Raw genomic sequence first — 13,513 nt, forward strand, 5'->3', positions numbered from 1 at the left:
CTTCCCCAACTGCCCACTGCTGTCTTCTGATTTCCATTTGTTCTGTCGACTACTCATGAACGCTATTCAAGACTCTTCCTCAGTGGTTCCATGTGGGTGCAATAAGTTGCACAGTGCTCTCTGTTCCTGTGATAGTTTACAGTGTTTTTAAAAGGTGTCTAAAGGCACATTTGTTCAACATGCAGTCCATTAAGCAGTAAAGCACTATAACTTGTTATTATATCATTGATTGAATGGGCATTTGTTTATTAGCCTATTGCTATTGTCCTTATTACAGTCTGACCAACATCTTCATTTGTTCCCTGTTCAATTTAAGTGTTATATTGTTATCTATTTATATGTTGCTTTGAACAGCAGGATAACGAGCCTCCTTATTCTTCAGTCAAGCAATAGCCTACGGGGCGTTGCCTAGCAACAAGGGTCAGAAGTAGCCAACACGTTTTTCGATATTTTGTGGAATTATACTTATTTTCATTGAATGCCAATGTCGTGAGTCATGTACCAACTTGCTTTAACTATTTCTCTACATATTATAGACAGCAAAAGTCGCCTGTGCCAGTGTTTTGCATCCTAACAATAATTTGTTTATGTTTTAATACAAAACCGTTTTAATGAACTACGAATTCGGCGCCATTGTTATAAAGCAGCGTTGAAATTAACGCTACACGTCATGGGGCATGTAGTCTAATTAAAGAAATAGCTATAATTTCAAAATTACAAAAATATTTTTATACATAACATGAGAAACATGCTTGAATTATTAAGATGTATCACCTGCTTGACTATAAAGTCAAAAGCTTGCAATATTTGTAATATTTTTAAATAAATGTAATTTTCCCATTTTTGCACATGAGGTACACACATGACAGAAACATTATTTATAACACATATCTTAAGTAATAAGCATACCAAATTTCAGACAAATCTGACCAGTGGTTCCACAATTCAGGAAACTCAAAATATTACATTTTTACACCTTTGAGGGGCGCTACTGAGGTAACCGGGGTACCTGGGGCATTAAAAATTCTTGAGATGCTTCCTTGCATCCGGATGAACAACATATGCTATTTTATCTCACCCTCTGAATATTTACATTTTTCCTCAACTGGGCATAATGACCATGCGTAGCCTACATTTGGATGAGCATGACATGATGAGAACGTAAAGCAATAGTTTCAACTTTGGCAAAAAACATTTGACATGGACTTAACCCTTAAAGGAGTACCGTCACACCGGTGTGACGGGAATGTTGAGAAATGAACATTCTAAAGAATATCTGGGTTCATTGAATTCAACATAGAATTTTAGAACCTTCAATTGTTGCGGAACTTAGAATGTTCAAAAACCTACACCTTTAAGGGTTAAAGGCATAGAGGAAGCTTTTGAGGGTTTGGGATGGCATCATCAACCATCAAAACACTTGCATATTTCAGATAAAAGCACAATATCGATGTTATGAGGTGCTTGGTTTGATCCATGAACTTGAACATGAACTTTGATCCATGAACAGAAAATGCAGCCGAATAGCTGTGTGGATGGTACTTTACAGGGCTGTCGCGTAGGTCAAAACTGACCAGCAGGGTGATGTGCAAGTGTTTTGATATGAAATAAACATGATTTGCATGACATCACCCTGCTGGTCAGTTTTGACCTACGCGACAGCCCTGCAAAGTACCATCCACACAGCCATTCGGCTGCATTTTCTGACAGTTTTGGATGGACACAAGTTCATGGATCAAACCAAGCACCTCATAACATCTATATTGTGCTTTTATCTGATATATGCAAGTGTTTTGATATGAAATAAACATGATTTGCATGACATCACCCTGCTGGTCAGTTTTGACCTACGCGACAGCCCTGCAAAGTACCATCCACACAGCCATTCGGCTGCATTTTCTGACAGTTTTGGATGGACACAAGTTCATGGATCAAACCAAGCACCTCATAACATCTATATTGTGCTTTTATCTGATATATGCAAGTGTTTTGATATGAAATAAACATGATTTGCATGACATCACCTTGCTGGTCAGTTTAGACCTACGCGACAGCCCTGCAAAGTACCATCCACACAGCCATTCGGCTGCATTTTCTGACAGTTTTGGATGCACAAGTTCATGGATCAAACCAAGTTGGGTTGATGATGCCATCCCAAACCCTCAAAAGCTTCCTCTATGCCTTTAAGTCCATGTCAAATGTTTTTTGCCAAAGTTGAAACTATTGCTTTATGTTCTCATCATGTCATGCTCATCCAAATGTAGGCTACGCATGGTCATATTTTGCCCAGTTGAGGAAAAATGTAAATATTCAGAGGGTGAAATAAAATAGCATATGTTGTTCATCCGGATGCAAGGAAGCATCTCAAGAATTTTTAATGCCCCAGGTACCCCGGTTACCTCAGTAGCGCCCCTCAAAGGTGTAAAAATGTAATATTTTGAGTTTCCTGAATTGTGGAACCACTGGTCAGATTTGTCTGAAATTTGGTATGCTTATTACTTAAGATATGTGTTATAAATAATGTTTCTGTCATTTGTGTACCTCATGTGCAAAAATGGGGAAATTACATTTATTCTAAAATATTACAAATGTTATAAGCTTTTGACTTTATAGTCAAGCAGGTGATACATCTTAATAATTCAAGCATGTTTCTCATGTTATGTATAAAAACATTTTTGTAATTTTGAAATTATAGCTATTTCTTTAATTAGACTACATGACCCATGACGTGTAGCGTTCATTTCAACGCTGCTTTATAACAATGGCGCCGAATTTGTAGTTCATTAAAACGGTTTTGTATTAAAACATAAACAAAATATTGTTAGGATGCAAAACACTGGCACAGACGACTTTTGCTGTCTATAATATGTAGAGAAATAGTTAAAGCAAGTTGGTACATGACTCACAACATTGGCATTCAATGAAAATAAGTATAATTCCACAAAATATCGAAAAACGTGTACTTCTGACCCTTGTTGCTAGGCAACGCCCCGTAGGCCTACCTGCTTGGCTGAAGAATAGGCTCTCCTAATCTTTGCTGTTCAAAGCAATATAAATAGATAACAAATATAACACTTAAATTGAACAGGTAACAAATGAAGATGTTGGTCAGACTGTAATAAGGACAATAGCAATAGGCTAATAAACAAATGCCCATTCAATCAATGATATAATAACAAGTTAGTGCTTTACTGCATAATGGACTAAGTGCATGTTGAACAAATGTGCCTTTAGACGCCTTTTAAAAACACTGTAAACTATCACAGGAACAGAGAGCACTGTGCAACTTATTGCACCCACATGGAACCACTGAGGAAGAGTCTTGAATTTAGCGTTCATGAGTAGGCCTAGTCGACAGAACAAATGGTAATCAGAAGACAGCAGTGGGCGGTTGGGGAAGTACATCTTGATCATTGAATTGAAATAACAAGGAGCAGATCCAGTCAGTGTCCCATATAGGCCAAAGTGAGAGATTTAAATGTAATGCTGGCTACTAGGCTACAGGGGGAGTGTAGGAGAATAGGCCTAGGGGTGGATATGCATGCCCAATATCCATACCCCATCTTCCTCCTTGCTGGAACAGTTGGCTATATAATGTATTTTCACTGTAGGCCTATTAAGACACATTATCTATGTATCTATCTCATTTTAATTATGGTAGCCATAGTACATGTGAGATTACAACAATAATAATGAATGTAGTAATACAAACTAAAATGACTAATGAGTAAATGAATGAGTGCCTTTATTGTTATTGCATTGGGAAAGAAGTAGGCCTAAATCTGCTAGTGCTAATCTGCTTGTTTTTAGACTCTGTAACATAGGTGGCTAACTGTTTCCAATTGTCCTGTTCTGTTTACGGTACAACAAAACTGTCACACTTAGATATTGAATCAATTACGATGAAAAACACGTAGCTTATCAACAAACAAAGAAAGGTGAGATTGCTTTAGGATGATAGATGCTTTACTTTTCCAAAAGATGTTGACACATTAAAGAAAATGACATAATATTCATTGTGATCCTTCTTTATAATCTGCCGCTGCTGCTGGTGGTGTTTGTGGTGTTTGTGGTGCTGATGGTGTTTGTGCTGCTGTTGGTGCTGCTCCTGCCACTGACACAGCTGCAGCTGGTACTGCTACTGTTGCTGGTGGTGCCTCAACAAACTGCTGCACATTCTCTGAAGGGAAAAGCGCATCGTTGTTAGATATGTATGTACAAATGTCTTTAACTCTTTAACTGCCACGGAATTCTAGAATACTGCACCCCCTCACTGCCAGAGCAACATTCTAAATCCCCCAAAAATCTGCTGGATATTGTCAAACTGTGTATAAAGTATCTGTTTTCTGGTTTTACACTACTTTTTGATAGCTACAGTCAAATAACAAAGGATGTTACACCACTGCCTCTATTTAGGGCTCCAAAAACATTGTGTATGTCATTGTGGTCATTACAAACAGCAGTTGCACAATACAATTTGTAATATGTACTAATGAATTATCACCTCAAAAACACACACAATAGATAATATTCATAGGAAGATATGTAATTTAATCAATTAATAATATATTATTACATACTCTAAATATTCACACATCTCATTACATCATTACAAAATGATTGAGTAGCAAACTTATAACATACAACGTGACAAACGGTAGGTGGTTTCAATTCAGATAAATCAGGTAGTCTAACAAACAGTGACATGTTAATCATGTAGTACCATGCATGTCATTATTTATGCTGTTCCTTTGCAATTAAATTCAGGTCCAGAAAGGTTTAGAATGACTAAACATAAACACCCCTGTAGTAAAATTGAACAATAAATATAAATAATAAGTTCTTTTTGGTAATTGAGGGGCAGCCGTGGCCTACTGGTTAGCGCTTTGAACTAACCGGAGGGTTGCCCATTCGAATCCCGACCAGTAGGAACGGCTGAAGTGCCCTTGAGCAAGGTGTGTGCTTCACCTCACTGTATGTTCACTGTGTGCTGAGTGTGTTTCACTAATTCACGGATTGGGATAAATGCAGAGACCAAATTTCCCTCACGGGATCAAAAGAGTATATATACTATTGTATTGGTGACAAACCAAGATACTTTGCACATGACAATTTGCAGATCATAAAAGAAAAAATGTCCACCTGCTGGGGTGTTTTTTTAACATCTGCAAACAGTAAAGGACTGACATAGGTTAAGTTCTTGTGAGCACACTAACAGCAGAGACCAGTGTTGTGCCCGGGGAGCAACCTATATGTGGCCACAATACTCATGTTCTCTGTGATTCATTTCCTATTTTGCCTTTGAAAACACATTGGATTAGATCCATGTTTCATTTGAGTATACAGCTACATGTAATAACTGTTGAAGTGAACAAAAAAGAACTCTGAACATCTTTTGGAAACTAGTGTACTACTAGCCAGCTACTTGCTAGCCAGCTACTATAGCCAGTTCAAGTTTTGTATAGATTTCTAAAAATGAACAGTAAAACCTCTACACTGGTAGAGATTTGAACAAACAATAAATATCAGTTCAAGTTTTGTATGAATTTCTGAAAATGAACAGTAAAACCTCTACACTGGTAGAGATTTGAACAAATAAACAATATCAGTTCAAGTTTTGTATAGATTTCTAAAAACGAACAGCAAGACCTCTACACTGATAGAGATTTGAACAAACAAACAATAAATATCAGTTCAAGTTTTGTATAGATTTCTAAAAATGAACAGGAAAACCTCTGCACTGGTAGAGATTTGAACAAACAATATCAGTTCAAGTTTTGTATAGATTTCTAAAAACGAACAGCAAGACCTCTACACTGGTAGAGATTTGAACAAACAAACAATAAATATCAGTTCAAGTTTTGTATAGATTTCTAAAAATGAACAGTAAAACCTCCACACTGGTAGAGATTTGAACAAACAAACAGTAAATATCAGTTCAAGTTTTGTATAGATTTCTAAAAATGAACAGTAAAACCTCCACACTGGTAGAGATTTGAACAAACTAACAGTAAATATCAGTTCAAGTTTTGTATAGATTTCTAAAAATGAACAGTAACTGATTGGAAGAACTAATCATTTGAACTGATTGAAAGAACTGATCATTTGAACTGATTGAAAGAACTGATAATTTGAACTGATTGAAAGAACTGATCCTTTGAACTGATTGAAAGAAGGCTGATTTAACTGATTGAAAGTGCTCCTAGACAACCTAGGCTGGTAGTGGTGGATGCCTGAGATGGAAGATTCTGAAAAAAAAGGAAAAAAAAACTATATTTAGAGAAGAAAATTCAAACAAAATGGAACATTTTGGCAAATGTCTACATTTATAGTTATTAGCAGTGTAATTTAACGTGCATAAATAACTTTTATATAATCAATAGTAGTAATTATTACATTGTATGAAACAAGGAAAATGCATATCAACATGTGCATATTAAAATTAATGTAATTTACCAGATACTAGCAGATACGCATACTAGATAGCCTACTATAATAAGCAAACAACATCTCACCAGTGTTTGTACACAAGCTTTGTATGGTACATCTCAAAGCAGTCAGTGGGGCACAGTGCAGGGTGGTCTGGACAGGTCTTGCAGAAGAAAGGTGTCTGCTTCCTCCCTCTATGTGCGTCATCTGGACTGCGCTTCCGCGTGGAACAGACTTTGCAGTCCGGACGCGATTTCTCGTGTTGTCCGAGAAAGTGTCGACCAGTGAGACGCACGGGCACTAACGGTGTGCTGATTGGCCTGGGAGGAGGAGTGAGCTCAATTTGCCTCCGTCTCAGTAGCCCCTTCACCACAAGCTCGCGGAATCCAGCCGACTGCATTGTATTGCCACTTTCTTTGTGCAAGATGTAGGCATTCACAAGTGCGACCTCTCGGATATGATGGAACAACCGATGGTACCACTTCATTGCACGGTGTTGGTAGCTGTAATAGGAGCATAGCTGGTCTCCGCGATCTACCCCTCCCATGAAGCGGTTGTAGTCCTCCACGCTCTTTGGCTTGCGCAAAGTTCTGTAGCCATCAGGCCCCTTGCTACGCACTCGTTTGGTGATAACGAGATTGTCGTGCACTGTGGAGAGGACGGTGACTGTGCCAGCATCACGAAAAGACGCAGTTAAAAGTGGACGTTTTTCAAAAAACACAGGGGGATCTGAAGGCCGCAGTTTCAGACCATGGAGTTGAGGGGGCATGCCTTTCCTGTTCACACGAACAGTTCCACACGCGCCGGTGTTTTACCGGTGGAGCTCTTGGAAAAGAGCGGGTGAGGTGTAGTAGCTGTCAGTATAGAGACTGTGTCCCTTCCCCAAAAGCTTGGCTTCCCTTAGCAAGCCAACAACTGAACTATGGCCAATACCCAGACAGCGATCGTAGTTGAAGGCCCCTCCAGTGTATACGTGCCACAGGTACGTGTAATTACTTGTCGCGTCTGATAGGACAAAATTCTTCAGACCAAACCGGTGTCTTTTATTTGGCACGTACTGACGAAAAAACACCCTTCCACGAAATGAAACCATGGATTCATCAATGGAGAGGTGTTCGTGGGGGTAGTACTCGCTCTGAAAACTCTTCAGGACTAGATCCATAAGTGGGCGGATTTTAAAAAGTGGATCATAACCCGGCTGACCTCTCTCCAACCTCAGAGAGTTGTCATTGAAGTGGATGCAGGAGGACAAGAGCTGAAAGCGGTTGCGTGTCATTACACGGGCGAAATTTGGTGTCAAGCCCAGTGAACTTTGGGTGCTCCAGTAATCAGCGATTTGAGGCTTTCTAGTCAGACCCATGCTGATCTGAATGGCCAAAAACGCCTCCATCTCAGAGCGATCAGTGGGTTTATAGTCACGTAAACGAGAGTGACTCGCTAGCTCGGTGGAAGCTAACGCCTCAGCATAGCGGTTTGTCTCAGCCACCATGAGATCAATGACACAATCGCTAAAAAAGGCTTTAAAAAAAAGGTATGGATCACTACAATCCCAAACTCTCTGCGGACCAGGTCGTGGGTTGGTGTGTACAAAAGGGATCCTCCCATCAGATCGCTTCCTCTCCCCCTCAGTGGCCACCGTCTTGCCTGTCACATCTAGCCACTCCCGCGGGGCGTCTCCCTCACCACAGCCAGTGAAGTCGCCGGCCTCGGTGAAGTTGCCGGCCGCTCCTCCTTCTTCGACTCCCTCCTCGTCCTCCCCTGGACCACACAGGACCCCCTCCAAGTCCTCCTCTCCAAATCCGAAAAACTCCTCATCGCTGTCACTGTCCCAGTTGAAATTAAAACTCTCCTCCATGGTCTATAAATTCACGGTACCGCAATCGCAAACTCTCTCTGTGTGCTAGCTAGATAGCTTGATATTTAGCTGATGCTAATTTGTTTTTTGAAGTTTGTGAATGACGTAATTAGCATATTTGTGAAATATTAACCAATCGTGATCTGTCTAGAACATGTTTACTATCAAATCAACATAGCAACAGCACAGTAACGATGTTTTAATTGGCTACATGTTAGCGCGGCAATGATGATGCTCCTTGGGCGCACATATGCACCCTTGGCATTCTAGAACACACTCATTGTGGGCGCATATATGCACCGTTGGCAGTAAACGGGTTAAACACAATGGTTGCACTTGAAATCATTCATCCTTTTCTTTTTAAGTATTTTCTGTGTTTTTAAGGAATGAAGCAAAACTATAGCAATCTAGACAGCTTGATACAATTGTACATATATACCTGGAGATTGAAATCTGCATTAAAGGCTGCTAGTGGTGATGCTGCTGCTGGTAGTGATGCTGCTGCTGGTGCCCAGCGTCCTTGCCTCATGGGGGGGGGGGGGGGCTGTGCCCGGGCGTCCTTGCCTCATGGGGGAGAGGGGTGGCGGGTGGGTGAGAGGCGCAGCAGGTGTTTCTGCTGGTGCTGGTGTTGCTGGTGATGGGGGTGATGGTGGTGCCTCAACAGACTGCTGCAGCTCAACAGATTAAAGTAAAAGCGCATTATTGTTAGATATGTATGTACAAATCTGTTTTAGTCTGCAAAACACACTGGTATGCAAAAGGTTTTAGACAGGTTCATACAATTGTACTGTATATATACCTGGAGATTGTAATACGCATTGTATGAGCGTACCACCTGCAGCAGTGAAAGCTTTACGCCCTTCACCTTTTCCTTTAAAAAATGGCAAACAATGCATCAAAGTGTATCAAAATGACCATAGTGAGGAACAAAGTTGAAGTCAAATCATGTTGCAACAGCTGTGTGCATGCAGTTGAAACAGTAATAGTTGGTTATTCAATATTAACGTACCGTCACTGACTGAGGCAAAGGGCAACTCCTCAGGCCACCAAGGCGGCCTGTGTTGTGGCAGATATTCAGGCCGAGACAAACCTTAACTCAGTGCTGAGATAGAAGGGTGTTAAAGTGTAATCAGATTCAGTAGTCTGCATCATTTTGATCTTTAAATAAGGAAATTGAAAACATAGAATGCCAGTCATACCATGTTCTTTTATCAGACGGCCAATTGCCATCCGGCAATGTGTGCCACTGATATCAGGGTCAACGTATGGCCTCTCACCCCCCAAAGCATCTGTAAGACAGTACGCTCAGTGTCATTAAAAACAAATGTTAAGGTTCCTTTTCTGAACTTCAAGAAAGGATTGACACAAAAACAAACCTTAACACCACTTTCATTTATACATACCACTTGACACACCCCTATTAGTGTACATGTTCAGCAGCTCAGCCTTCCTGTCATTGGTCCAAAAGGCCTCAAGATACTTTGGCCCTAAATGAACCGTAACCGAAAACCCTCCCCTTAAAATTCATTATCAATTAGGTTTGTGTTGCCATGTCAATATAATTTTTATCAAAACTCAGGGCCAGATTGTGACCATACTAAAAGTATTGTTCTTCCATTGAATGTCATCTTCGATAGATCTAATCTAGAGGCGATTGCTCTAAGACTACAGGGGAAGCGCAGCCTCCTCTAAAATATCACGGGAAATCACATCAAATAACACTATTACATTAGCTTCTAGCCTACTATATTCCAACTAGAACATGCTGAAAAATTGTTCATCTTCATGGCTAGTTTGTACAGCAGTAAGGTTTTGCCGGTCATTTATCGTGATTTCGCACACGTAATACATTGCTGTGACGACCATCAAAAAACCTTCAATGGCACTACAGAGTGGGCTGATCTCAGTGCAGAAAAGCTACACGTTTATTGGACAAGCGCCACAAAAATCGTCATTTCCAGGGAAGCCCGGCGTCTCTGGGAGTGAATAGGACAGTGGGATGGCCCGGACGCCGAGCTTCTGTATGATGATTGGAGGAACCGTCATAGAGGCTGGACACCGTTAGTTGGCGTGCTATGTAACGGTGTAGGCTACATTATGCCATGTCTGCCATGCCAACTCTAGCCTACTGTTTGGCCTATTCTGGGTTTTGGGATAATTTTTTCCCTCAAAGAACAATATAGCACCTTAATAATATTAATTTATTTTTTATCAGAGCTTCCCCTGTTCCAAAGAGCAGCAATCGCCACTGATCTAATCATTGAAATGTTGTTGAATAAATATTACATATACCTGTGAAATTGAAGGTGGGTGACTCACTGCTGAAGTCAACCCATACGGCAAAAGCCAGGGGTGCTCCAGCCTCACCACTGCACCAGTTCTTCATCTGAAAACAATATAAAAAGATTATACTTTCCCTCTCTTTTAAAAGCAGCCTCCCTCCCTTTCTTTCTTCACTGCACCCAATATTAGCGGGTGCACATCTTTACCGTCTAGCTCTCCAAAGTCACCAACTTTAACATTACAGCTACACTGTCAGGCTAAAAAATACCCTGCCACTGATTGAACTCCACGAGGCCCGGCTGGCCCTCCTTCTCTTTTGCACCACCGTCCTCTGTCTCTTCAAACCTTTAATTATGAAGAAAATGATGAACATTTAACATGAATTGAGACATGTCCCACTGTATATATTCTGAAAACCTGACCTACTTTCCTGCAGACTTTTGCATATCATACGATCAGTTGTAGGTGTGATTTAACATACAATAGGACATGTCCCACTTTCCTGCAAACTTTGGAGGACATAAATCTATACATGGCTCTATTTTGCATATTGGCGAACGAGGTACACGATACGTTTTGAGCTCCAACTCAAAGGCAAAGCAGTTTCAGCCATGCAAACCATATCCATAACCATACCTACCATAACCATACCTACCGTAGATAGCCTAAATGATATATTTTTTGAACGCCTGTAGTGTGGAGATGTGATTTAAGCTATAAGAAGTTATTGCTTGGGTGTTGCTAGGGTACATATGGTGGTTGCTATGGAAAATAACAAAGCAGTGGAATCGCAAACGTTTAGCCATTTTTACATTTTTAGCCAAAAAACTCACTTATGTTGGTCCGATCAGTATGAAATCAGAATATGTTGAACAACGGGACATCACAAACAAGACAGGCTCAGTTTGGAGTCGGTGGATTATTCCCGGAAGGAGATAAACTGTTCGAAACGTACAAGGTTTCTCTCTTCTGGCGCGGTAACGCTAGGTGCTAGAGGGATGGGACCAAGACGCATGGCATTGACTTGAGGCCCCTGACAACTGTTCCAAAGGTGGGATCTCTGAGACACTCACAAAAAAAACTGTAAAGGAAAAACATAAAAAAAGTTGACCACTCCCATTTCAGAGGTGGAATTGTGGGTGGTAGCATGGAGCTACGAGGCTGAAATTCAAGTCAGACCTTCTGCACATGACCCACATGGAGCATGCAAAGTTTCATCCCTCTAGCTGTAATGCAAAGCAATGTGCTGGCAAAAACTACTTTTTTGGCGATTTAACATTTAGGCATTTTTACATTTTTAGCCAAAAAACACACATATGTTGGTCAGGTCAGTAAATGTATATAACGTTGCTAGGGTACATATGGCGTTTACTATGCTAAATACCGTGATTGCTGTCGTGGTTACTATGGTCATATTGTGGTTGTTGCTAGGGTAATTTGAATGGTTGCTATGGTGTTGCTAGGGTAGATATGGTGGATGCTATGCAAAATAACACGGTTGCTATGGTGGTTGTTAGGGTAAGCATGTTGGTTGCTATGGTGGTTGCTAGCTTGACATTAAACAAGTGGTTGCTAGGGTAATTAAGATGGTTGCTAGGGTGTTGCTATGGTAATTAAGGTGGTTGCTTGGGTGTTGCTAGGGTACATATGGTGGTTGCTATGCAAAATAACAAAGCAGTGGAATTGCTAACGTTTAGCCATTTTTACATTTTTAGCCAAAAAACACACTTATGTTGGTCCGATCAGTATGAAATCAGAATATGTTGAACAACGGGACATCACAAACAAGCCAAGCTCAGTTTGGAGTCTGTGGATTATTCCCGGAAGGAGATAAACTGTTCGAAACGTACAAGGTTTCTCTCTTCTGGCACGGTAACGCTAGGTGCTAGAGGGATGGGACCAAGATGAACGGCACCGCCTTGAGGCCCCTGACAACTGTTCCAAAGGTGGGATCTCTGAGACACCCACACAAAAAACTGTGAAGGAAAAACATAAAAAAAGTTGACCACTCCCACTTCAGAGGTGGAGTTGTGGGTGGTAGCATGGAGCTACGAGGCTGAAATTCAAGTCAGACCTTCTGCACATGACCCACATGGAGCATGCAAAGTTTCATCCCTCTAGCTGTAATGCAAAGCAATGTGCTGGCAAAATCTACTTTTTTGGCGATTTAACATTTAGGCATTTTTACATTTTTAGCCAAAAAACACACATATGTTGGTCAGGTCAGTAAATGTATATAACGTTGCTAGGGTACATATGGCGTTTACTATGCTAAATACCGTGATTGCTGTCGTGGTTACTATGGTCATATTGTGGTTGTTGCTAGGGTAATTTGAATGGTTGCTATGGTGTTGCTAGGGTAGATATGGTGGATGCTATGCAAAATAACACGGTTGCTATGGTGGTTGTTAGGGTAAGCATGTTGGTTGCTATGGTGGTTGCTAGCTTGACATTATACAAGTGGTTGCTAGGGTAATTAAGATGGTTGCTAGGGTGTTGCTATGGTAATTAAGGTGGTTGCTTGGGTGTTGCTAGGGTACATATGGTGGTTGCTATGCAAAATAACAAAGCAGTGGAATTGCTAACGTTTGGCCATTTTTACATTTTTAGCCAAAAAACACACTTATGTTGGTCCGATCAGTATGAAATCAGGATATGTTGAACAACGGGACATCACAAACAAGCCAGGCTCAGTTTGGAGTCTGTGGATTATTCCCGGAAGGAGATAAACTGTTCGAAACGTACAAGGTTTCTCTCTTCTGGCGCGGTAACGCTAGGTGCTAGAGGGATGGGACCAAGATGAACGGCACCGCCTTGAGGCCCCTGACAACTGTTCCAAAGGTGGGATCTCTGAGACACCCACACAAAAAACTGTGAAGGAAAAACATAAAAAAAGTTGACCACTCCCACTTCAGAGGTGGAGTTGTGGGTGGTAGCATGGAGCTA

Source organism: Alosa sapidissima, chromosome 9 (assembly GCF_018492685.1).
Source record: "Alosa sapidissima isolate fAloSap1 chromosome 9, fAloSap1.pri, whole genome shotgun sequence".
Classification (NCBI taxonomy): domain Eukaryota; kingdom Metazoa; phylum Chordata; class Actinopteri; order Clupeiformes; family Clupeidae; genus Alosa; species Alosa sapidissima.